Source organism: Cryptotermes secundus, unplaced genomic scaffold, assembly GCF_002891405.2.
Source record: "Cryptotermes secundus unplaced genomic scaffold, Csec_1.0 scaffold2067, whole genome shotgun sequence".
Taxonomy (NCBI): domain Eukaryota; kingdom Metazoa; phylum Arthropoda; class Insecta; order Blattodea; family Kalotermitidae; genus Cryptotermes; species Cryptotermes secundus.
The window spans coordinates 140,889-164,479 of record NW_019720749.1 but is presented as its reverse complement, the minus strand read 5'-3'; positions in this window follow the sequence as shown (position 1 = coordinate 164,479).

Here is a 23,591-nt window from a genome sequence, read left to right as displayed (position 1 = left end):
ATTATCATCACGAGGCTGAGTGGACCCCGTTTCAGACACATTGATTTTCAGAAAACCTGGTAGCGCCGGGAATCCAACCTGGACCTCTGAATCTGTAGTCAGGAACTCTGACCACTAGACCACAGAAGAGGAGAATAGACTCATTATTTCTTAACACAGTTTTTGTAACATTTTAATATTAAAACATTAACATTCAATCACTCGTACTTGAAACAATGTTATTTTTGCTTCAATGTGTTGCTCCTCAACAATTTTGTTGCTGTTAAATCAAAATTCTACTAGTTGCAGACTAAAGTATAGGCTCCAAGTCAAATTAAACCACGCCGCAGTAACGTCTGAAATGTTGAAGTAACAGATATGGACACAAGACGGAAGTTTTAAAGTTGTTATACAGCGTTCCCAGTCTTATCTTGGTTGAAGTTACATCTTTCTTGCTAGGCTTCCTTTTTCTTCGGTATGAAAACAAACTACTGAACTATCAATCATTTGGCTCCACCCTTCCCCCACTTTCTTTCCAAATTTGTTTCCACAGAGAAGACTCAAGGATAAGAATTTCTTTAGCACGAGAGATCTCGGGAGAATTGAAGTTATCTTAAATTTTTAGTTAAGGAAGGAAAGAATAAAACTGAAGAGTGGTGACAACTTTTACAGTAGTAGACGTTGCAGTAGTAGCAGTAGCAGTAGCATTAGTGGTTGTGGCAGTAGTAGTAATAGCGCTGGTAATAGTGGTGGCAGTAGCAGTAGTATTAGTATTGGTAGTGGGGGCCGCGCCATAGCTCAAGCAGTTAGTCGCTGGCTTCCCATCGCGGCGGCCCGGGTTCGATCCCGGGTCTGGTCAAGTTGGATTTGTGGTGGACAAAGTGGCGGTGGGGCAGGTTTTCTCCGAGTACTTCGGGTCCTCCTGCCAATCTTCGTCCCACCAATTGCTCCACAATCACCCTCACCTATCATCTTGCGCTGGTACAATAGGCCAGAAGTGGCAGCAGTACAAGAGACTTAGTCCCACCCCACTAGCAATAAAAAAATTAGTAATGGTAGCAGTAATGGTGATAGCGGTATTGGTGGTAGTTATAGTCATGGTGATAATAATAATAATGAATAACAAATTTTTCAGTAACACTCAGCTAGTTAAAAAACTCCCGAACTTCATAGAACCCAAAGGTACATTCTCATATTCACAAGAAACTTCCCTTGCTGTGTCCAAAGTGAAACAAACCAGTCTGAAAATTCCTACCTTAATCCTTTAAGGTCCATTTCAATATTAGCCGCGCTTTGTCTTATGGGTCTTTCAGATAGCCTCTTCCGTTGAGATTTGATTCGGGACTAAGATTCTGTACATATTTCTTAAATCTTGCATTCGTGTGCGGCCGATCTCATCCTCCTTTATGTTATGACTTGAATAATATTGTTACGTGACAGAGTGACTATAGACGGGGATTTTGATTAATCTTCCGAATTATTGCACTATTTGATACAGCGAATGACTACAATTTACAGTTCACTATTACACGCACACTAACGTTAGTTAGTCTCCACTAGCCGTTGCATGATAGCAGCTTCCAACGGCGGACATTCCTCTTCCTCTGTGTTCCCTAACTGGCCCCCTGCCTCAGCTACCAGCTTTTCATAACATCAACTTAAAAGACTGAAATGCAACAGTCATCTAAATAACTAATTACTCATCAACAAAATCCTCAGTAACTGACACCACTACATTGACTGACTGTCCTGTCCTGTTTATAACATTTCAGCACGGAACGCAAAAGAAAAGCCACTACTCCTTACGGGTCGTTGCCTAGTAACGGTCCTTGCCTCCATTGTGCAGTCTTCTCAATAGAATATATTATCTTCTACTCTAAATGTCGAAAACGAAGTTTCACATTTATAGAAAGGCAGAGATAAATTTTCAGTTTTGTAAATTTTAATCTTTGCTGCTTGAGATGACAGCAGACGAGAAGACGGAAGATTCTGGGTTTATCGAGAGCCCTCTTGTCATTACAACTAATAACATCAAGCGAAGTTCTGAATTACATTTTAATCTCAGATAGATTGTGGTCGAGAGGTCAGAGTTCATAGCTACAGATCCAGAGGTCCAGGTTCGATTCCCGGTGCTACCAGATTTTCTGAGAAGTAGTGGGTCTGGAACGGGTCCACTAAACCCCGTGACGATAAATGAGGAACTATTTCAAGGAAATAACTGCTCCAGTCTAGAAAACCGAAATTAACGGCCGTGGGAATTCGTTGCGCTGACCATGCGACACCCTCTATCCGCAGACCACGCGACACTCTCTAACCGCAAAAAGTTGGCACTAACTTCGCAGACAAGCGGCGGTTGCCCGGTCGGTACAGTTCGCTTGCGGACTAAAACCTACGGAGTTAATTTTAGTTTAGATAAGTGGTTTAGCTAACAAGGAGCAAGAATTAAGCCTGCAGTGAACACGGCAATGTTGACATACTGTTCTCCAATCTTGTTCACATAAATGACATTATCCACAGACGCTTTCCTGCCAATCCCAATTTAATCAATATTCATACTTGTGCCCCTGTTGAATTCTGAGACAGCCAACAAAGAATTTGCTTTTCTTCATTGCAAAAAGACTATATATAACCTTGCACATACCTTTTTGTTTATCCCTTCCCGTTTGGTCGATGCTGTACAGGTTTATATTCGGAAGACCTCGGGTTTAATTCCCAGTCCAGACACCGGCTTATCCCGAGTAAGATTTGCTATAGTTCCTGTNTCAGTTCCTCAGTCCTGTAGACAGGCGGTAGAACTCCTTGGACTGGGCATCAGCCCGACGCAAGACCGCTACCTACACAAACGCAGAATGAACACACAAAAATATCCATGCCTCGACTGGGTTTCAAACCCACGGTCCCAGTGTTCAAGCAGCCGAAGACATTTCATGCCTTAGACCGCGAGGCCTCTTTGATCGACAATTTAATGTGTAAATAAATATAAATCTTCCTAACAGATAACTGAACTTAATGAGGTTGTATTTCGTCACATTCCCTACTTTTTATGCAGTTCGACATATTTGTTGCTGGGATCCGTAAGTTAACGTATTCACGTAGACGGCTATAATGCTAGCAGTCGATCATAGGCTGCGCTGTAGTAAAAGATTTCCGCTAGAAAGAAGGTAGTGGGGCATAGAGGCTGTCCGTAATGCTATATGACGTGCGCTGGGTGGTCGGGTGTTCAGACGCGTATTTTCAAAAACGCCTCACACTATCCCGGTCATCCATCGTGTTGCTAATGCATCGAAATGCCTCAAGGATAACAAAAAATAGTGTTTTTGGATATCGCATGTGACGGAAAGTGTAAAACAAGTCAATACAATAAAAGTTCCGTATATCAGCTGTTAATATCTTAAAACATATATATTTATTGTTGAAAGATATGTATGCCTTTTCAGATGCCGTAGGATAAACTGCAATAATGGAGACAGAAAACGGATATCTATATGTAAATACATAGGTGAAGTATTATAACATTTGAAAAGAAAATTCGGAAGACAAAACAAGCGAGAAGAAACTGCGCAGTACGAGTGGATATTCGGAACAGAAATATAAGATAATTACGGTTAAACAGCAAATTTGTGTCAGTAGATAAAAGACATTAAAATATTCTACGATAGACTGATCACCTAATAGAAGGCATTTTTTTCCAACATATCTTCTACACGGTCTTTTGTCGCGTATATTTGCGTGATTCTAGACGGGGACTGGATTGGTGAACAGAATTATTGACCTCTTACAGGTCGTAACTACAATTCCCTAGAGCACATAGTATAGTGTACTCAGTCTGTTACTAGACATTTCCTGGTAACAGTTCCAACAATGGCTATTCCTCTGCCTCCGGCTCAAAACCTCTCTTCACTGATTCCCGTGTAGAGCTGAATTACAAACTCCCCCCTCCCCCAAATTGCTTATAACATATCTGTATGCACCACATAGAAAACACAGCTCTTTCATTGTTGTGGTGTAACTGTTGCATTGTTAAACATCTGCTGCCTGGCAATGGGAACCTGTTTACCTAGCCGTTGCACAAAACGGCCCTGGTATGTACACCCATCTCGCGGTCCTTCTATAGCAATGTGTTTACGCGCTACAGTAGTTTATTGTAAAATCTTATTTGGTTATTTCCACAATACTGTGACGTAATACGACCATTTGCTAGGCAATCCTTCGGTAAATACCGCCTGAAAACCGGGAGCGGAAGTCCAGTTGGTACGAGTATGTAACAAGTCGCTAAACACAGGTTCCCGTGGCAACGGATAATACAGAATAACAGAAGAACCGTATGAGATGATGACTTATATTTGGGCAGCCTGGAAGTTATGAGTCGTAATTCATTCGTAGGTGTGGTTCGTTAGACAGACGTCGTTTAAGTAGTTCAGTGTGGGGGCAGGAATTCGTGATTCGTCACATTGGAAGAGAACACGTTCGTAATCCAATAGGAAATGGAGCGAGTCGTAGACAATCATTGATTGTAAGCTGTCGTAATTAATTGTAATTGTAAAGAAGCTCCAATAAATCCAGTCATGCAATCAAGAACTCTTTATTATTAGTCACGAAACCCCAGATATATTAGAGTATTATTAGGATTTGTCCGTATTAACAGATTCAGTTTTAATCCTGAATTCGTATTCCTGCTGTCATTTCCATGTCGAGTTCCGTTGTTGGCTATTTTGTTCAATGTGAATTATTTTGTGTGGAAAATGTCCGTTCCTGATTTGTACTGTCGGGTCCATCAGTGACAATATGGTGGAAATGACATTGCCACAATTTAAGTTAGGTTAGGTTTTGTTGTTGACAATTGGTTTCCTTCCTTAATGTGTTGACAAATGATCTCTTACGCCTGACCCATTTGTGAACCAGTAGTTACACAAAAGTCCTTCCAATCTTCAGATTGTCTTTACTTTCATCAACAAGTGGAAAAGAGGAAGAACCGTGAGGACGGAGAAACACAGTGACGGTAAAGGTAAAGTTGTCCCTCAGCTCAAATAATTAAGCACCACGCCATGAAAGCGCATGGGGGGAGTGGATGTATAGATATACATTTTTCTTGACCTCGGCACTAGCTCTAAATGAGTGGTCAGCTTCACGCTCCGGTCACTTTACCCCCGGTACCCATTAGATAGGAGATTCGGTGGACTCCAGAGCCGATCTGGACGATGTGGAGAAGAGAAAATTCTTGACCCTACCGGGACTCGAACTCCAACTTCTTAATCGTCCAGTCTGTAGCCACTGGCTTATACCGGCTACGCTATGCCGGCTCTTACACAGTGAAGCCAATCGTAAAATTTCCCCGTTTGTTAAAGTGTGTGTGATGAAAAGCCTCGAGAAATTGAAGACAAAGCTCCAAGGACTTCTAATGTCAGCATTAGCCGGACGGAAGTGGTCAGCTTCAAGTTATGGCTGCTTTACTAGCTGGAAAAGAAACTTCTGTATTCATATGCATGTCCGCACGTAGTGATGAAGTGAAGTATATCTGACACTACCGGAATCGAACTCCGATTCTGAGGCCTGTAACCAGTCCCTTTATTAACAGGGAAATCGCGGATCATAATATAATTAAAGTATTATAAATTTGTAGATAACTATTCACCTCATATTTTAGGGTGTGTTATGGCAGGCGGGGAGAGATGTAATGTGTCCGGTTCCATCATATGTTCAGGCGGGGTTGATATCCTGACCAAAATCACCACTTGCATCGCGGGCCGGGGGAAAGCAAATCTCACCCTTACAATGCCGATACTGTGTGGGCCCCCTCATATACAATATATTCACGTGATATCCCTGGTACTCCGGTGAGGTTGCTTCCCTGAAACCTACGTATAGAGGCACCTCTTCCAGGGCAGTATTCCTACATTGATTCACTACGTAGAACGTGAGATTCTCACAAGGATGGGTATGAAGAATTCTATCTTCTGGAATATGACGCCGTGTAGTCCCTTTAGAATCAAGCTATGTTTAGGTGGAACGTATCCCCTCCATCTTCAGGGTTGAAGACTAAGCCAAGGAAGAAATGAATGTGAAGGAGAGAGCAAGTAAAATGGAGGCGAAATGTTCTTCAGAAACATCGGACGAGGAGACAGGTAGCTCTGCTAGGGTTTGGCGGACAGGAATCTGATGCTACCCCAAACCTCGGGGGTGAGTATACGATGGGGTACCCAAAAGAAACCGAACTATTTTTTTTTTGTGAGCAGAGCTTTTGTAGTACCGCGTTTTGCCGCTATGAGCGCATAGAGCTAACATTCCTGAGTCGATAAGCCGACTACCGTTGCTTCAGAAGGTAAGGACTAGTTTCGGCAGAGTTTATAGTGACAACTGTTTTGTGTGATCATCGTTTTTGCAATGGCCCGAACACATGAAAATGTTGAAAAAATTCGTGAAATCATCAAGGAAGATCGACGAGGGACGATTGAAGAAATTGTGGAGCTGTCGGGAGTGACTTGGAACTCAGTTCAGTGAATTTTGACAGGAGATTTGGGACNAAAAACGACGGAGGCGCTGTCAAGCATCTCAAAAGATGAATTTAGACAATGTTTTGAAAAATGGAATAAAAGACTAGACAATTGTATTAGTGTAAGTGGAGAGTACTTTGAAGGGGATTGAAGGTTTGTGCTTAAAATTTGAATAAATAAGTTTAAGAAAAATAAGTTCGGTTTCTTTTGGGTACCCCCCTCGTATATATTCCGAGGTGCAATCGAACTGGCACCGTGAGTTCGAACGCCACTCGAGGTATGATTTTATTACTGTTTTGTTGTATTGTGTAAGTAGAAAAATTGCAACGGACAGATATAGCCGTCTCCGATCACAGTGGTCACGCGTTCTAAGGCATGAAATGATTTTTCCCACTCAAACACTGGTGTCGTGGATTCGAATCCCATCTGAGTCATGAATAACACTCTCCTGTTCTTCTGTATTTCTATTGCCCTGTGTATATAGCAACCTTTCCGACAGACTGATCACTCGTCCGAGGGGTCCTACAAACTGTCTATAAGATCCATATTTCCAGATTAATTCTGGTGAGAAATGTAGAACACGAAGATGTCCCGACTCATGCGTCCTACAGGATTTCGAAACCCGGAAATTGGGGAGAGGCCCATAGAAATTAACTCACGCATAAGATATGATTCCGCTGTAAAAAAAAAATACTCCGTGGTGTTTAGTCCGCAAGCGAACTATACCGACCGAGCGGCCGCCGCTTGTGGACGAAGTTAGTGCCAACTTTAGCGGATAGAGGGTGTCGCGTGGTCAGCGCAACGAATCCTCACTGAAGTTAATCTCCGTTCTCTAGACCGGAGCCGCTATTTCCTTGAAGTAGCTCCTAAATTATCCTCACGAGGCTGAGTAGACCCCGTTCCAGACCCACTACTTCTCAGAAAATATGGTAGTGCCGGGAATTAACCCCGGGACCTCTGGTTCTATACGCAGAATCTCTGACCACTATACCACAGAGGCGGTCTAGGATTCCGCTGTATTAGGGAGAAATTGTCGCTGTATAGTCATACTGACACAATAATAATATAACGACTAATCAGCTCACCTGGCTATATTGGTTTTAATTGTTTTCTGAGAGGATCGGAGTCTTGTTACATGTCGTCAAGGTGTTATGCTCTTCTCAGATGATGAGAGACAGGATCATCAAATTTGAAATGAAACATTATACGTGTAACATCTTCAACTAGAATTAGATGCGACACAGCATGACATATCTACGTAATTCAGAACGTCACCTGTAATTTTCCCTTCTTCATAACACTAATATTTATGACAGCATCGTAAATTAGTAGAACTTGTTTTAGAGATTTCCCGTCTTGTGATGTCATGCAGTAATATTGCTTCTGTGGGCTACGTGCTGCTGTGCAGGAAGTCTGTCTCCTTACGTAATCTCGTAACAAACTGTGAAGATGTATGAAGACGAATAGAATGCGGTAGGATTGTAATAAATTGTGAACCGGAAAGGATGTACAACGAAACAATTTCGACCTCTTTTAAGATCTATCCAGATATTTGTGTGTAGAGACTGAAAAAGATCACGAATATCATGAAAGGATAACCAGTCGTTTGCCGAAATTCGGATATTGGAACTTCGTGTGAAGTAGGCTGACAGAAGGATAGAGAAATATATATAACAACGAACTTCATAGTTCTCTTCACTTTATACTTTTAGTGCAATGAATTCACTTCTTCCAACTCAAGGTATAGATGTCTGTCTGCGTTTGTTCTGTGTTCGTGTTGTCCTGTGTAGGTAGCGACCTTGCGACGGGCCAGTCCTCCGTCCAAGGAACCCTACCGTCTGTGTATGAGATTGATAATTTCGTAATTAATTCTGAATGGGAACTGACCATTAAACCAAAGATGGAAAGACTATGTGAGTTGTAATGATGAGGGAAACTAGAAAGACATTATGAATTATTATTATAAATAATAAGGAAGAAATAAGTAAAAGTTATTGCTGTGCTTAACTAATTAAGCACTACGCCATGAAGATGTATGGGGGAGTGAATATATAGATCTAGGTTTCCTTGACTTCGGCACTAGTTGGAGGTGAGTAGTCAGCTTAACGCTCCGGCAGCTTAGCCCCCCGGGGAAGAAGCCCTCGGTACCCATTAGATAGGAGGTTTAGTGGGCCTCAGAGTGAGTCTGGACTCTGCTTAAAAGTGAAAATCCTTGACCCTACCGGAACTCGAACTGGACCCCACAGTCGTCCGGCCCATAGACAGTCGCAATACCAACTTCATTATTCCGGCTCTAATATGGGAGAAATTCCTGCGACAATTATGCATAGTTCGAAGGATAATATTAAAATGAGTTGACTAAATCAGGGGTTACAATATAGGTTTCATAGCCTCAAGAGAATGTGAAATGCGCATACAATTTCTATTTACGAAGTCATAATGAAAGACAGAGCCTGGGATACCTAGACACTGATAGAGATTAATGTTAAAACACATTTTGAAGGAAGAGGACATGAAGGGAGGACTACAGACTGTAGCTTCTAGATATGAACCAGTGGGCTACATTAGTGAAAATGGCAACGAATATTGGAGTTTGATAAAAGCTGGATATTCTCTTACCGGGCCAGTAAGGCCGCGCCATAGCTCAAGCGGTTAGTCGCTGGCTTCCCACAGCGGCGGCCAGGGTTCGAGCCCGTGTCTGGTCAAGTGGGATTTGTGGTGGACAAAGTGGCTCTGGGGCAGGTTTTCTCCGAGTACTTCGGTTTCCCCTGCCAATCTTCATTCCACCCATTGCTCCACAGTTCTCCGAGTACATCATCTGGGGCTGGTACAATAGGCCAGAAGTGGCCGCAGTACAAAGGACTTAGTCCCACCCCATTAGCATATGAAAGAAATTATCGGGGCAGTAGAATTAAGGAAATGAGCAGGTTCACGACAAGTTGAACGACAGCCTCATATAATGGCTATCACGACAATTTCATTTGTTCAGTTGTGAGTTGAATGGTAGGACGGTAGCGATTAATAAATTGGAAATGATATCAAAGGAAGCAGCCGTAGCCTGACTGAGACACTATCCTGACGATTGCCTGGAGGAACTGAGGAAAATCAACAAGAATCTCAGTAAGTATGCCCGGTATACCGACCCAAATTCGAATGGTTCTTCTTCCGAAACTTGGTCAATAGCCTTGAGGTTTAATCCAAATTTTCTGGTCCGGTTCCACAGATTGACTCATACAGAAAAACACGTGTGCAGGAAATTTTACGACTCGATTCTCGGTTTGGGAATCTGCTATCTAGACTTGTGAATTTATTCACTTCTTTAAAAACGAATTGCTGAAAGGAACCTTAAACTGTCACTACAGTTCCTTCTGAAGTCCCTTACTATAAATATAAAGTAAAATTCTCCCTGTAACAGGCCTTTGAGGCCCCATAGGTTTGTGAGATGTTGAGACTTCCCACATTTTCTAGACAATCGGCTCATAGATGGCGGTATGATTGTCAGCCTTAGGCGTCGGCCGTCCATTACCCTAAAGAATATCCCTGGTACTTATTTCTCTTAGAGGCTAAGTCGACCCCAGGTCAATAGTACGGCTGGAAGGATTAGGTAAATTGAAAAAGTCTACCTCATCGGGATTCGATCCCGCGACCTTCCGGCTTGTAGCATAGCGCCTCAACCAACTACGCTATTGCGTGCCCCCCTTACTATATCATACGTTTATCCATTCGACTGTAAGTAAATACTAGAGTTGATGTAGAACCGTTAAATTACCTTCTGGTCAAGCGGCCATAATAATGCTCTATTTCTTGATCAGTGAATATCATTTAATTGATATGCTGACACGCTCTACCATGGAATGATTTTGCGTGTATGCGTATGTGTGTGTCTGTGTAACAGTGACCTGCAATGCGTGTTATGTTCTATAATTTCCATGAATGACGTAATTCAGTTACCTAATCCATTAAGTTAATCCATGTAAACACGTCAGGTATCAATAATTAAATTACACGTAATTCGACGAAATGAATCTCATGTAACATGCAGATTTGGCAACTCATTTTGTAAGGAGCGCGACAGATTACTATCCAGACTAAATTTAATTTAATGATTTATGACTGTCTGCATCGCGGGGTGCGTGGAACATCAGAACAAAATACAACATCACTGCTTCCTCTGCTTATTTTTGGCCTACCTTCCTCGTGTATGCTAATGCAATCTCCATTCTGTCTGCGTGTCTTTGAATCCCCCTCCCCCATATTAACTTCTGATTGTCTGAACCAATCTGTATGAAACTTGGCATGTTTATCAAGGCAACTGAGCTCATCTCAACGGGAACTTTTTAAATTCGTCATACCAGTATGTGTATCTGTATGTATATCCCTCATATCGTTGCTAGACAACGGCTAAGTAAATTCAATGTCTCTTTACGTTGCTGGGCAACAGCTTGGTAGACATATTCCCGCGAGAACGAATACACGCAACAATAGAAGAATTGTTTGACGCGTCGCCGTCTACGTGTATGTTGCCCATGTCTTATCAAAGGAGAGTCTGTGGGTCTGTGTATCCCCTACGGCAACGACGAATTGTTGGAGGCGTCGTATTCTGTGCGGTCCGTATCGTATCGAAGGAGAGTAACCTATTAGTTCTCTCCGGTTTCAGATTCGACTACTTCATCTTCCTGCGCATGTAGTGATAAGATTAATTTTCTCTGAATGTCTCCACGTATAGGACCGCCTCTGTGGTCTAGTGGTCAGAGTTCCTGGCTATAGATCCAGAGGTCCGGGTTCGATTCCCGGGGCTACCAGATTATCTGAGAAGTAGTGGGTCTGGAACAGGGTCCACTCAGCCTCGTGAGGATAATTGAGGAGCTATTTCAAGGAAATAACGGCTCCGGTCTATAAAACTGAAATTAACGGCTGTGGAGATTCGTTGCGCTGACCACTCGATACATATATTTCGCTTGCGGACTAAAATCACGGCGCTATCTCCATGAGTATGGATTGCTCGTTCAGAAGCCATAGGGCTCACATTTAAGTGTCACTTATTTAACGACGCTACCAGTAACTCATGCTATTGTAAGATGGCAGTGAATAATGAAAAGTGAACGACGTTAAAGAAGTGTGATTGTGGCTCACTTTGAGTTACTATCTCAATCTTTGCGTGGAGTCTTTGAGAAAAAACAAGAGCATTTCAGACTAGTGTGTTTCTAGCCGAGATTCGAGCCGGGAATATCTCGAAAACATGTCAGAGGCCCTACAATTAATGCCAAATTTTAGAGATTAGTTAAGGTGTTCATGAGGGCGGGGCTTCATAATGTCGACCTGAATGTGGATGCAGTGTTTTCCCCCGAAAAGCTGGTATCCATCTACCAGGCTAAATTGTGTCTAACCGGGAAGACCGAAATATAAAAGGCTACATTCCTCATACAGATTTCATGGTCCTGTGGTAATGCAATTTACATTGCAATATTTGCGATTGAATGGTGTTAATATGAGAACAGTGTAGGATTAATTGGTTCAAATATAACCACTGCTGGCAATTTACACCTCTCCAAGACCTTGTCGCAATTGGCTAATTCGAAATTGTTTGATGTCAGTTTCTCTGTTTCATTAAAATGATTAGAGGCTCTGGTTGGTGGAATACTTTCATAGATTGAGAAATGGAAATATTTAAACCATACAGAATTTGTTCTATTCTTTTATATCCTTTGTATTCTCCACATAAGCGACAATAAAATCCTGTCGTTTTCATTACTGGCAACATACTGATTTCCACACCGATGGCTGGCAAATTAAACTGCTAAATGAGGAGCTTCATAATTTGTACTCCTCGCCAAACAAAATTAGAATTATAAAGTAAAGTAGAGTGTGGTGTGCAGGACATACAGCACGAATGGGGAGAGGAGAATTCATAATTTTAGTGGAAAAGCAAGAAGGAAAGAGACTAATAGGATGACCAAGACATAGGTGGGTCGACAATATTAAAATGGATCTTAGAGGGATAGGATGAGATGTACTGGATCGATCTGGCTTACGATAGGGGCCAGTGAATGGCTCCTGTAAACACGGTAATGAAACTTTAGGTTTCTTAAAATTCTGGGAAGTTCTTGGGGCTTCTCAAGAAAGGCTCAGGTCAATGAATGAGTGACTGACTAATTTTCCCAAGTCTGTTATCAAGCACTATAATCTTACACGAAATGTATTCCACTGTAGTCAACAGGAGACAGAATTTCATGCATATTGATATCTAAATTGTTCAGTACCGTGATCGCCATGTTACACCTATGGGATGTGGGATATGTTTTCATTAAAGAAAAAATAATATTCAATTATTGCATATACATTAAGAGGGTCACTTTAAAAAAAATCTGTATTTTAGAGATCGAAATCTGGGCTTTCTACACAGAATTCAATCACCTAAGTATAGGTTACTTTAAAATATTGTAACGTGTATACCCATTGCTAGGCAATGGCTTGGTAAACGCAATCTCACAACACACGTGCATGCAGCAATATGACTTCTATTGCTAGGCAACGGCGCGCTAAACATACCTTGGCAACAATAGAGGAAGCGGTGTTTCCTGTGTGGTCCGCACCCCTGCTATATAACGAGAATCTGTAGCTGTAGGAACATGAAAGAGGAGAAAATTTTAACTGGGAATTCAGAAGAGAGAACTCAATTAGAGAATTGGAATTGGGAATTCAAAAGTTTTAAGATAGTTTTTGAAGAAAAATTAGAAGTCAGCATGTGAAGACTTGATATGTGATTAGAAGATTCAGTCACAGTCAGACCCTTTTAATTCCGTTACCAGAGTACGATTGATGTCGACTGAGAATCCTAGTGCTTGTGTACCGGTGAACTGTAAATTGTGTAAATTAACGATAGCGCTGTTCTGCTTGTAAGTATGAGTTGATTGTATAATGTGTTTATAAATCCAATTTACGATCCAAATCCCGTCTATAGTCACTAAAACACATGACAATATCATACTCTGTCAATGAATATGCGGTTATTACATATACAATTACTGGAATATGTCCCAGTCACAATTAGGGACATTTCTGTATCCACACTGCAAACTCTCGGGCTATTTCCCAATTGATAACTCCACAGAAATGGCCACGTATAATTCATTCCCAAAATTCATTTAAAAAAATGTATCTAATGCCAGGCACATTATTCGATACCCTGAAGAATGTTTACATGTTTCAATATAACGTCTGTGATTGACTGAAACAGGACACAAACCAAATGTTAGCACTAAGAGAATTTATAGAAAAATTCGCCAAATTCTTCTCCTGAAACAGGACGCAAACCAAATCTTAGCACTAAGAGAACTTATAGAAAAATTCGCAACAGTCTCGTCAAAATACAAGTATTTTCACTTCTCAGGTATTTCATGATTGGCCAGATGTTATCGGAATGATGAAGTCTAGTCTGTGGAATGAACACGGTATTTAGCACGCATGGTAGAGAATGTATAAAAGGGGTTGGTAACAAAATCGGAATGAAAGAGGCAAGTAGGAAAACTTCGATGAAGATTGAAGGGTAATATTAAATTGATCTTGGAAAAATAGGAATGAAATATGTGGACCGGACTCGTCTGGCTAAGGATAGGTATAAATGGCGGCCTCTTGCGAACACGGTGGTGAAAATTTGCGTTCCATAAAATGCTGTGATTATTTTAAGTGGCCGAGCAACTGGTGGCTTCTCGAGAAAGCCTCATTTCCATGGAGTTAGTAATCATGGACCTCGTAATGTGAAACTTGACTGTGAGTCTTATATTAATTAAAAGGAAAGGAGAGTTGACAGTGGGTGGTCCTCGAACTTAGAGTTGGACGTCAATTTAACAAACCTGTTCTGTAATTATCCAATATTTTAATTGAACAGAACAGCCTGGTGGGCGTCCCTTCGTTCTTCCACTGTGACCAGACATCATCCCTCTTCATTTATCCTTTATTCCATTAGCAGACCTGCCCTTGAATTAATTGCATTATATTATTGATTGATTTCGTTTAGTAGCCTGTAGAGGTCAACTAATGAACCCTGAATGACGTATCTGTGGCAGGAAATGGACTCGCGATAACATTTAAGTCTCTTTCATTAGGCATTTGGCACTTATCACAAGGTTTTTTTCAACTAATCCAATTTGTGTACTAAAATTATACGAATTCTGTGAGGATCAAAGTTAGATACAACTAATATAATTTATAATGGCGAGTTTCGGCATAACAGAGTCGAAACTTCTGTTCTTGCACCATCATATCACGTAGTTAATATTGTGGCGTGCCGCCAGAAAGCCGGAATGGTTGAGGAGATCAGAGTTGATTTCCTAGGCAACCCTAGGTGCTTGTAAATATTCTCCGTACTTGATGAGGTCATTGGATATTTTCAATTGACCTAATCCTTCCACCCACACTATGGCACTGTGGTCGACTCAGCATCTAATACAAACGAGTACCAAGAATATTCCAGGGGGGTAAAGGACGCCCGGTGCGTAACGCTGATAACCTTATCGCCATCTGTGAGCCGATTGTCTAGAAGATGTGGGAGCCTCGGCCTCTCACTGTGTGGTGTGTATTCTGTGCATTTAACAAATTGAAATGTAGCATCACCCAACATAACAAAATAAGAGCTTTTAAAATTCAGTATAAAATATCTATTTCTGTGTAAGGAATGAATCAGTCTTCTTATGCACACGCTATAGAATATGCTACAGAAATTATATAAGTTTCATTCATAGCGGTATAGCTGCTTATTTTCACCATGTCATTAGAAGTAATCTTTTGCGCCATCCGATATATGTAAATACATTTCCATTGTCATGATAAATAAGGTATTTTGACTTCTGTGAAGATTATATTTGGTCATGGGCCTTTTGCTAGATGAACTAAGCTTTCTCTTCCATTGTTTTTTTCCTGTTATTAATAATTAGATAAAACATAACTTTATGTCTTTTTCTTTTTTTATATATACGTTCAAATTTACTTACCTCCTGCCAGAGAACTTTTGTAATTTATTTCTTTAGGTCACCGACTTCAGTGTTCTGTATAGACCTTGCTACTATTATACAACAAACATTTTATTTTCAGTAATTACAAATTGTTTTGAATAAAATTAATACTACATTTTATATCCTAAAGTGTTGCATGAATCGGTTGGTGGTTTACACGAATGGAAACCTTCGTTTAAACAAGACGGGCATGGGGGAAAACGAATAGTGTGATCATAAATTATGACGAAGCTGCAGAGAGTTCTGTAACCTCGCCTCAGACTCGCAACCACAAAAAGCTTGATACAGACTGAACGTTTTTACACTGCGCATATGTAGTATGTCTCCGCTCCATGTACGTAATAAAATTAGGAGTTACTCATCGTTGAAACAATCTCTACTTTTTCTTCCTAACGTTTTACGTAGGCTAATTTTGCTTTCAAAAAAAGGAATTTACCATATAAAACCTAGGTCTGTAGGTAACAATCGGCCTGCAAAATTTTACATTTAAAGTTTAATAGTTGCAGTTCAAATGTAACGGGCAAGAAATTGCTTTTCCAAGTGACACAGACGGTATTCTGATACAAAACCTACGGAAGTAGCTAGTACTAGTTTCATTTATAATAGTGCTAAAGAATTCATTCATTCATCAGTAATCTGTCAGACTACAGGCCCACAATCTCTTCCAAAATAGTTCCTCCACATAATGCGATCTTCTGTTTTTGGAAAGAGACTATCCAGGAAAAGTGATAATGTGGTAGCTTTTCCATTTGCTTTCCACATCGCAGTACAACAGCCTTTCAAACCACTCTGGTCATGCCTGTTGCTATACGAACTTGAACCATCTCGAGCATCATTTGCTCAGTGCTTCAAGTCGCTGCTGATGACGCTGCTTCCGGCATCAGTCTTTGGTTTTTGGCGTCTCTTTTCGTCTGATGCCTACCCTTTGACCTGTCCAGCGAGGGAGGCCCTGCCAGTAGCTATGCTACCGCTGGTATAGCTCTCAGAGTCCTTGGCATACTCCAACCCCCTCACCACGATAAGGTGGAATATACGTTTTAAATTATCGCATTAAAATTCCTAATATTGCTACTAGTTAACATAATATGAAAACAAAACCATGAAGTCCTACCGTCAGTTTAGTGATTTAATGTGGGTATTATAGTCGTAGAAATTTATTTGTTTCCTACTAATACTACTGCTGTTGCTACTACAGATACTCTGTTACTACTACTATTACTACTGCTGCTGCTACTACAGATACTCTGTTACTACTACTAATACTACTGCTGTTGCTACTACAGATACTCTGTTACTACTACTATTACTACTACAGATACTCTGTTACTACTACTATTACTACTGCTGCTGCTACTACAGATACTCTGTTACTACTACTAATACTACTGCTGTTGCTACTACAGATACTCTGTTACTACTACTACTGCTGCTGCTACATACACTGTTACTACTACTACTACTACTACAAATACTCTAATACCACTATTACTATTACTACTAATGCTGCTGCTACTGCTGCTAGTATTACTATTACTGCAGCTCCTGCTACTACAGATACTGTTACTACTAATAAATATTACTACTACTACTATTGCTGCTTCTGCTACTACAGATACTGTTAGTACTACTACTATTGCTACTACTACAGATACTCTGTTACTACGGCTGCTGCTACTACTACTACTACTACTATTGAGAATAATAAGAATAATGCTAATTCTTAGGCCTATGTTTATTGAATTGTCAAGTCGGATAAAAGGTATGACAACACATATCATGCAAGGGCAGCAAATATGACATTGTCTGATTTATTGATTATCTACGAAATATGAGCGTCATGGTGTGTTGTTCCAGTCGATATATACACACACACACTTGTAGCTAATAGCGTCAACACAATGTATGTATGTGTGTGCACTGTCCTTTCTGACAGTGCAGACACATACATGTTATCCATTCATTTATTGTTCATGTGCATGTCATGTCCTTAAGTTACCGCATTGGCACTCTGTAGTAGACTGCTGTATTTCATAATTTTCCTCAGTCTCTCCAGGCTAATTCCCAGATATTATTTAAAATTGACCGATGATCGATTCTTTTTTATATTTCCAGTTCATTATTCGCGTATCATCATTGGATACTACAGGTCCCCCCTACTGATAGCATCGTTAATAAACCACATACAAATAGGCAGATGAATAAACCCCATGGAGCTAAATAGTTCTTGAGAAACCACCAGTCGCTCAGCTACTCAAGAATTTCCAAATATTTATGGAACCCGAAATTTAATTACCGCGTTTACAAGAACCTTCCACTGATCCCTGCCCTAAGCCTGATTAATGTAATCCATATCACTCCATCCTATCTCTCAAAGATGAATTTTAATATTATCCTCGCACCTACGTTGATGTCATCCTAGTAATCTCCTTTCTTCAGGCTCTACAACCAAATTCCTGTACGCATTCATCTTCTCTCCAAGCGTGCTACATGCTCCGTCCATCTCATTCTCATTAACTTTATAATTCTAATTGTACTTGGCGAAGAGTACAATTTATGAAGCTCCTTGTAATGAAGTTTTCTCCGACCTCCTAACACTTCATCATTCTTCGGTCCAAATATTCGCAACCTGCCCATTAATTCATGAAATAAAGAAATTAATACGGATATTAATGGAATAACCCACTCGCTAGTTATCAATTGGAACACTGAAGAGTTGGTTAATAATATTGAAGTATGTGCTAAGGGCACAGCTCATAACGAAGGGAGGTGACAAGACCTGTATTGGAATCTAACCTAGCCATTTATCCCAATATCTTTGAGATTTCGGGTTTTAGGGCTGGAAGGTTATTTTTTAAGAGCCAAAGTAAAACAGAAAGAGAAGTGTGTGAAATGAACGTGTTTAACAAGTAACTAAAGAGTATGAAGAAAGCAGTCTTCTGGGATTTGGCACCGTGTATATGTGGTGTTAACCGACGTTTCGGAGGAATGTATCGCCTCCATCTTCAGCGTAGAGAGAAAAAATATAAGAAATCCGCATGCGAAGAGACCGTGAGAAAGTCTGCTTTTACCGGTTCTCACGGTCTCTTCGCTTGCGGATTTCTTATATTTTTTTCCTTCTACCCTGAAGATGGAGGCGATACGTTCCTCCGAAACGTCGGTTAACACCACATATACATGGTGCCAAATCCCAGAAGACTGCTTTCTTCATAGTCACCGCCGTGAAAGCCTCAAATCTTACAACTAAAAAGTAATTAGAATTTACTCACTCATGGAGCTGAGCCCTTCTGGAGGAGCAGCCAATTCAGCAGCTACTCAAGAATTTCCCAGCATTTTATGGAACCCGAAGGTTCATTACCGTGTTCACAAGAGCCCTCCACTGGTCCCTATCCTAAGCCGATCTATTCAATCCATACCATCCCATCCTATCTCTCTAAGATCCATTCTAATACTATCCACCCACTTACGCCTTGGTCTTCCCTGTGGTCTCGTAATCAGAATTTTTTTTCCATTGGCGCTACAGCCCTCATTTGGGCCTAGGCCTACCTCCATGAAACTCTCCGTTTCACTTCGGTTTACTAGATCTTAGACATATGGTAGGACTCCTTGGGCGGGTGATCAGCTCGTCCGTAATTAGAATTATCAAGCGCAAAATCAAAGTGTTATATGATAAGGTGGCAAGTGACGAAATATTAATTAAAGTTGTGCGTAATATAATGATATTTAACACTATTATATAGAAGTGAAATTAATGTTAATAAAAGCGTAAATGTTAGTCAAAAAGAAATAGTATTAATGCAATATTGTTTCGGTTCTATCACTGCCCTTACTGTAGGTAGACTATATGCAGTCGAACGGTAGTCTCAGTATACATAGTGAAAGGGAAAAGATTTGGTACCTAGGGGCTACGATCGCTCCCTTCCAGATCCTATCCAATGGAAGGGTTTAAAGGAATTACAGTCGAGACTTTAATACGGCATTACATTTGGGATTAAAAGAGATTAAATATTTGTCAATTCAAACAGCACATGTGAAACATGTATGAAATATAACAGGATTTATCACAGTGGACAAGATTGCAAATAAAGATATATAGACGGGAAATAAACATTATTACAGTAAATAGAAGATGCATGACTACAAATAAACCATGTAAAAATTACATGAAGCGGAAATCTCCCATAACTTGCTCGTGAGTACAGTTTTCTTACTCTTTAACCAGTCAATTGTTGGGTGGGCCATAAGTCCCCAACTTAAGAGACAGGTAAAGGCGAACTAGTTACTGTGCTAATTTAATGAAACACTATACCATGGAGACGTATGGGGGAGTGGAGATATAGCTCCGCCATTCTTGACCTCGACATTCGATGTAGGTGAGTGGTCAGTTTCATGCTCCTGCCGCTTTACTCCCCGTGAAAGTGCCCCCGGTACCCACTGAATAGGAGTCTGGTTGGATTCACTTACAGTCTGGACGCTATGAAGAAGAGATAAAACTTGCCCCCGCTCGGAATCAGAAACCAGCGTTTCATCCCGTCTCTATAGCGACTGAGCAATCCGGCTGTACATGAAGGTAGAGGAAGTGATAATATTCTGCCAGATCAGAGATATTGCACATGTCCGTGAGACGTAATAGACGAGTAAGGCGTTAATGGCTGAGACATGATTAGGAACAAGACCAAAATAACTCGCAGGAAATCTTCTGCAATGTTATTTCAGCCACAAGAAATCTTATATAAACTTATCTGGGAGTAAATCCGAGGTTCTGCGATGAGAAACCAGGGTCTAAGCATCTGAGGTGGAACCCACGGCACGGCCCCGAAAGGAAAATGAGAAGACAAATCAAAAGAACAATATTGTGGTAGAGTGGGATTTGCCACCACGTGCTGTTATATTTGGTTTTTAATGTTCTGAAAAATCTCTTGCCTTTCTACCCTGAAACATCCGGTTACACCGAAACGTTCACACCCACTCGCGCAACTACACCGTGTCACAACCCGGAAGTCTATATGCTTAAATTTTACTAATAAGAAAGCCTCAGACGTAATTCAGAAGGGACCATGGAATCGGAGAGGCGTAACACTAGAACGTAGGGGACAGAAGAAGAAAGACACCGAAACCTGAAGGAAAGTGGTGGAAGTAGAGCGATAGCTTCGTCGTGAAAAGCGGCAGGCAACTCAACGCGCTTTATTAATTAGCCCTCCAATTAGCAGCTAAAGCTTGAAGCTGTTGGTTCCTTCCTGCTCACAGTATTTCTGTTTGTCTGTTCACAGTCTGCGCTACAACAAATTATAAACACTACTTAATGTGGAAGTGTTTCTCTTTGCAGTCTCGAACACCCAAGCATAAACATACATGATTAGCCTACTGTAAGTTGTACGAAGTAGTAACGCGCTTGATTGTAAAGCGTGTGACTCATTTATGACCCCAAGGACCATATCTTTGTAAAATATTTTAACACATCGAAAGGTTGTATTAATTTACGAAACGCTTTATCCTAATTAAAATAACAAACGGCGATATTCACACTTGTATTTAGGATGTGTTTAATTCGAGTTTCGGCCATGACACTGGCTATCCCGACTGACGCTACCATGGTTCTCTTCAGTCCCTCCAGGAAAATGCTAAAGAGTAACTCGATTAGGCCATGAATGTTTCCTTCCAAATTCTTTTTAATTTATTATTTATCAGTCATCTTATCATTCGACGCTATGTAATCTGAGATATTGATAGCGTCGGGAAATTAACAGCAAAAGCAATCCGTGTACTAAAGAATGCATTAACCCCCGACGGAAATATATGATTACAATGTCCACGACATTGCGAAGTGCAGAATAATGTTCAAAGATGGCAGAGTCGGAGGGAAAATATGAGAATTTCATTTCACCTTAATTTTAATTGCGAAATGAGGGGGAAAAAAAGAGCACAAGAAAAATAACAAATGAAGGAAAAATAAGAAGGAAGAGATAAATGAATATAGAAATAAATTAAAGATGCAGGGAAGGAAGGTAGGAAATTAGAATTAAAAAAAGGAAAATAACGAAAGAAGGGAATAAAAAACAAGAATAAGGAAATAAAGAAACAAATGAATATAGCAGGATAGACGACAGAAACATAATACAAAGAGAGCTAAGACGTAAGAAAGAAATGCAGGAAAAAGCGAAAAAGTAAGGTGGAATAAACTAAATAAGGAAGAGTTGAATGGACAAAAGGAACAAAAATAGATACTCGTACATAAGAGATATGTGAAACGTAAATTTGTCAATGGAGGAGCAGTGAATTTGACGCAGCCCCATAAGCTCTGCTTATTAGTAATGAACTTGAACTGATGTGTTTATTGTGGTGTGGACTCAGTTGTATTGACGGCAATAGTCACACAGATTTATCATCGTTATTCTGTCATTCATTATCCACAGCTGAGAGTATCTGATGGATTGAGATGGAACTGTTCAGTGATCCTACAATATATTCGTATCTTGTCACGTAAATGCAAGCTCGTAAGCTTGGACATGAGCGGTCTAAGGCATGTACTGCCTTCGCTCGCTTGGAAACCGGGATCGTGGGTTCGAATCCCACTCAGGGCATGGATGTTAATTTGAGTGTGTGCGTTTCTCTGTGTTTGTGTACAGATAGAGGCCTTGCGACGAGCTGATCACCCGCCCAAGGAGTCCTACCGAATGTGTAAGATGTAGAAAAACCGAAGTGAACGGAGAAGTTCATGGAGGTAGGCCTAGGCCCACTGGGGCTGTAGTGCCAAGGAAAAAAAAAACTTGGACATGGGTGAAGAACACAGGGTGTACTTCAGTCTCAGTCACGCGTCCTCAGTCTCGTGGGACACCTAATAGTTCACTTACAAATAATTAACTGATGTAAGATTGAATTAGTCGGCAAGCTATTGCAACAACTCCTTATCTCTCAGGACACTGGCTTTTCTACTTGGATCAGCAACTAGCAGTGGTCGCTGGCGTCGGTAACGTATCTCTCTGAGTCTGATATCTTCTTCTAGCGTTAGTATTCATGCCTGAGCCCGGATTCAGAGGCAGTTTTAAAATGATAGTACATAATAAATATTTCTGAGTATGGAACGTTAGACCTTATAACAAATGAAAAAGGCTCTGGAAAATCTTCCCAGAAATCTATATTTTGTTTACACACATTTGCAATATGTAGTATATAGGCATGATGCTGGGCAACGGCCGCGATATAAGCAAATATACAATAGCCGTTAGTGAGTAAAGTTTCTCAAACAAACTCGTTCCCACGGCAACAATTTAACTACAACAATGAGGAACTATTTTTTTTCTACGTCGTCCCTGTCGAGAAGTTGTAAGCGAGACAATTTTGGGTTGCATTTGAGTTTAGTTAAGTAAATCAAGAAGAGTAGGATGTTGGTGTGAGATGGCCGCTAGCCTGGGAGTCTGTTGTGGGAAATTCGCCAGCCGGTAAGGATGTAAGCGGAGGACATTGTTAGGATCCGTTACCAGGAAATGGCTAGTAAAAACAAACTTAGAAGACTGAGTTAGTGAGTTGAGTTCAGTTGAGTGAAGTAGTTGGTTGGTTAGTTAGAGAACTGCTTAAGTTCAGTCCATGTGAGCTGTTACTGTTAGGTTCTGGTAGCTGAGGCACGAGGACAGTTCGGGAACCCAGAGGAAGGGAGACTTCCTCCGTTGGAAGTCGCTACCGAGCAACGGCTAGGGAAAACGTGTCTGTGGACACTAGTCAGTGTATGATATTAATTTATAAAGTGTAGTCACGAGTTGTATAAAAGTCCAGTAAATCTAATTACCAATTAAAACCCCGTCTATAGTCACAGTAATACGCGTGACAATATATATTGTGTTTAACTGATACTGACTCTCCTTTCGCTGTTTTTCACCGAGAGAACTTGACTGTGTTTCCTAACTTCTTAATATAAACAGCGAAAAATACGTAACATGGGGAGTCACAGAGCTCACTAGGTAACAGAATAAAAAGTGGTGGCAACTTTGGCCATCTTGCACATTTACATGTGATCTGACGCGTGTCTGCTGGGACGGACATGTGATTATGACAAAAATATGATGGATATGGACAATACTAGAATTCCTTGCTCAAGTCACTCATATTTATCATTAAG